Raw genomic sequence first — 4,784 nt, 5'->3', positions numbered from 1 at the left:
CGCGGGGCGGCGGTAGGCGCCGAGCGACTGCCGGCGCTGAGGCGGGAGTGGTCCGTGTGGCGTTGGTTGGGGAGCTGTGGTTGTGCGGGGGTCTTCGGCTCCCGGAGAGGACTGCTGGTATATTGACTGCTCTTCTTCCTTCAAAACTTCCATCAGTCCATAAATCCGCGTTCTGTCTGCTCAGCTCTGACGTTACCAAGCGGTCGCACAGGCAGACCTAGTCCTCCTCCAGACTTGCAGTCTGTGTGGTGATGCTCACTCGGGAAGTGGGGAAAGCCATTCCTTCCCCTGACCTCTGTGGGCTGAGATCCTCTGGGGCAAATATGGAAGAAGTAACAGTGTGAGCGGTTGTGATAACTCCTGCCTTCTCCTTGGGCTTCCATGCAGCCTGCCTCAGAGGAGGAAGACAGAATGACCTTCCACCTCTGTCTGCTAATGGCAGGGTGAAATTGTACTTGGAATGGTTTCTTCCTGTCTCGAAAGAAGCCAAGTACAATGACTTAGACTTGTTTCCCAGTTATTGTGTGTGTCTCCATGGCCATCTTGCACACCACGCAGGCAGTATGGTGGGACCAGTTGCTCTGATGTGAGCATACAAAAGAGATTAATTTGGGATGAAACCCTACCTACGAGCTGAAAATACCACGCACCTGAGGAGTCAGATCTTGTCAAGCAGACCACAGCATGCCTGCTGCCCACACCACAGTGCTGACACTTCCCCTTGCTTCATTGCAAAGAAGAGGTTTGAGAAATAAACCACCTTTATCCTGTTTCTGCAAATTGTCTAGGGGAAATCTACTTCTTTGTAGTAATCCGGTCATGACGAAGAACATTTATCTGAGGCCATGTTTGAAAGCATTATGCATATTGCCTGGTATAATCTCCATGGTAACCATAGGTGTTACAGATACATTTTTGCTTCAATACTTAAGAAGAAAATTTCTATAGAACAATTTAGGGAACAAAATTTCTTTTCATTATCATTCATATTGCGTTTATTTTATTCTAAGTGCCTTGCAGACAATAAATGTTCACTTTCTAAACAAGTAAGATTTCAGTAGAGATGGAAAAATGTATCTTTGGCTGTTGCTTCTTTCTGACCTATTACTTTAGACTGCAAATTCCTCAAGATGGGGACATCATTTTCGATGCATATATTTATTTTCTAGCCCACTAAGGATGTAACGAGGCACTCTGAGCACTGTTTGGTCATTATGAACATTAAGTGTGGTGGGTAACTGAGCAGCAAATGTTTCTATTTTGCAAAGATTAGGATGCATACTTCTTTTCTGAGCAATTCTATTTTGTAAGTAGAAAGGTATTCTAGAAGTTCAGCTATCTGAAGAATGAATTAGCTGAAAGTAGTTCTAGAAACAAGTGATGAAAATGATATAAAACCCAGGGAGACAGCTCTATTCAATTGAATTGTTTATTTATTGTGGAAGTAATTAGCAAAGAAAATCAAAGAGAATTAAATAAGGAATTAAATGGGAATGTTGTGGATCCCAAATTTAGCTGGAGAGAGGCAGGGATGAGTAGAGCAATGTACAGATCTAGAGAGCAGATTAGCATACCCACTGCTACTGAGGGTGGCCAGACAGATAAGGACGTGCTGGATGGGGCTGGAGTTGTCTTGAACAGGTTAAAGCAGCAGGAAGGTTTTGTCCCTCTCTGAAGGAATTCTTAGTTATACACGGCCAGTGCCTTGTAGCCCCGTGCAGCACAAAGCAATAGCACAGCAATGGTAACCAGACCCTTAAGTCTTTTTGACTTATTAATTCCAAAGCTAGCGTATTATTTTTATCCTACTCATGGGACCACACTTCAATCAAAATGAATGCTAGCATAAAGCGGGGAAGAACAAAAGAAAACTGATTAGAAAGAACAGGAAAAAACAATTGTATTAGTCAGAATGCTGCCATGTTCTTTTTGTTCTCAAAAGACAACATTTTTTGTATGTGAGAGTTCAGCTGTCAGAGTTAATCTAGGCTTAGATAAATTGTCAGGAGTGATACATGTACATAGAGTACACTCAGAGCTTGTACTTAAATGAAAAGAATTTAGTCAAAGACCATTTTCTCTTCAGGCATGGATCATTTAACAAGAACTACATTATACAGATTATTTGTATACTTAGGAGAATGAAAGTGACCTCGGCACGATTTATCAATTTCAGCATTCAAATACCATAAAGCAATAAACCAAAATGTAACAGAAATAAATGATAGAGAATGAAATATGACTGTGGCTTTGGCCTTGTTGGAGTTTATGGCGTTTTGATTGCATCGTGCACTTTATTTCTGTTGCCAACAGGAGGAAGTCACCATGCTACCATCCACTACAAGATCACCTTGCAGCTTCAGGTGCAGCTGAGATTTTGTCAGGATCAAAGTACAAGGTCGTTTTTAAGGAGATCCTTACTGAAATTTTGTAAGGTAAGGAATTTCACATTCCAGTGTTACAGGTGTTATGTTTCTATCATCATGATTATCGTCAGCATGAAAGATTTAGGGCCTGACTTTGGAGCCTTTACAGAAGGAACTAACTTTATTGTAGATATTGATAACCTCAAAGAAAGAGAAAACAAAATAAGAGAGTCATAAGAGCTCAGATAGTCCTTCTCCATGGCCCAAGGCAAGATCAGCTATGCATGTATCATTTCTGGCACGTATTTGTTTAATGTACTAAAGATTGCAGTATCGTAGCAATTTCTTTAGAATATTGGATTACTTTATCATAAGAAACATTTTAACAATATTTACCGTAAATTACTTTGAATGTCACTCATTACAGTTAAAGCCTGTTAATTAATTGCACACTGGACAGATTTTTCCTTTTGCAAGAAAAATCATTATTTTTTCACTCCTCAAATTCTTTTTTTTTTTTCCTACAAAATAACACCTATTTTTTCAGTCATTCCCTGTAGGCCATGTTTCCTAATTGCCAGTCACTCTCCTTCTTTGGCCTTTCTCCAACTAGCCCACATTTCCTTAAGTGCCCTGCTGAGCAGATGCATTAAGGTTTCACTAGGTAAAACACATACTTTAGTGTTTTAGGGATAAAGTTGGATGTGATGATCATACTAAAGCCAACTGTGTAAAAACTGGAATTATTCTGGAACAAAGCAAGGCAGGCCAGAATAATAAGGCAACTAACACTGAGAATTTTGCTGAGTTTAGCATTGCTACCTAATTGAGTAACTGCTGTTAGGAAGTGATTTCAGCTGTCATGAAAAAAAAATCAAGTTAACAGAGCTCGTGTCACTTCTTTTTTAATCAAATTTTCCACATCAAATTATTGACAAATATATCAAATAAATAATGCAAATTACTGGCTTTGATAGCAACCAATATTCTGCCAGGATGGGATCAATACTTCAGAAAATGCTGTCAATGAAAAAGGTTGGTTTTTTTCTTAAGTACTTGCTTCTGTTTGCAGTCTGTAATTTAATTTACCAAACTTAGAATGAGGTTAAAATATTCTTCTATGAATTAAAACAAAATGTATTCTTATGCAATAAAGGTCTTTAATAATTAATCTGCGATCTTTGTTCTTATTAATGCAGCTTTCTCCTTTCAGTGTTTACTTGGAACATCTATTGTAAATATTCAGGAGTCTTAATGCCACCTTTCCACTTAAGTGGCACTAGAATTTTTGTTTCCCAAACCATTTACAATCTATGAGACCTGAATATAGTTACTGTTATGATAGCATGTTATCCACGCATCTGTGCTATCCTTTATGGAATTAACCAACTGTGGCCAAGTTTCCTGCACCAACAGCATAACTTTGTGAAATTAAAGAAGGTGTGAGTGTGAATTTGAATGGGAAATCTCTTTTGGAAATTCCAAGTACTGTTCAAAATAGTTTTGATGGTGAAACAAATGGCTACAGATTTTGCCTATCAAAATTTCTCTTTAGCTACACTCTGCTACAGATTCTTTATTCATAAAAATACACATTATAACACTGCGCTGTTCATTAGCTGTTGTATTTATACCCAGAAGTCTCAAAAAAGTGGATGCAGTGGTTGCTGTGGGAAACCTGCACGAATCTGTTCAGTCAGCAGACGTTCTAAGGACATTTGTGTGTCCTACAAATATGATAGTGTAAGTATCATATTGCTCTGCATTACTAGATTCTCAGTTGGATGGCTTGTAAGAACATAACGCAGTAACGCGATAACATTGCTACAGTGAATCAAGTTCTCCCCGTTGAGCTGAATGTTTGTGTATTATTTTACGCAGCATTCCTCTCTTCTAGGAAAGATAAATTCCTTGTGGCTTATAATCTAATACAGTCTACAAACAGCCTCTCCTTTTTTTTCTTCTCATGTTATTTTTGATCAGAGTACCATGTGCTTTACATTAGAAGATTAAGGAAAGTAATTTCAAAATAAGCACACCCTATATCTCATCTGGATAACCTCCTGGCTTCTGTATTGTCTTTTCAGTCAACATTGCTGCATGTTTAGGATCTGTCAAAAGAATCAGACATTAACTTTTTAAGAAAAGACTATTTGCTAGAAACTAATTAAGTCACTAGTAACAATTCAACTAATAAAACTAAAGTTCAACTGATTAATGGTTCAATTGATATGCAGTCTTTTAACTCATTAATAAGTACATTGTGAATCAGAAATGAATGAATTGCAAGTAATGCATTATTGATGTCTTATTCTTCTGATGCTATTTGTGTTAAGCCTCATATTCCTTTGAAAAAGCTTGAAAGGAGCTGTACTGGTTTCTGGGGCCCTGAGTCTGCCATAGAAATGTACCTCGGCC

This window comes from Meleagris gallopavo, chromosome 7, assembly GCF_000146605.3.
Source record: "Meleagris gallopavo isolate NT-WF06-2002-E0010 breed Aviagen turkey brand Nicholas breeding stock chromosome 7, Turkey_5.1, whole genome shotgun sequence".
Classification (NCBI taxonomy): Eukaryota; Metazoa; Chordata; class Aves; order Galliformes; family Phasianidae; genus Meleagris; species Meleagris gallopavo.
Note: the sequence above shows the minus strand (reverse complement) of the source record.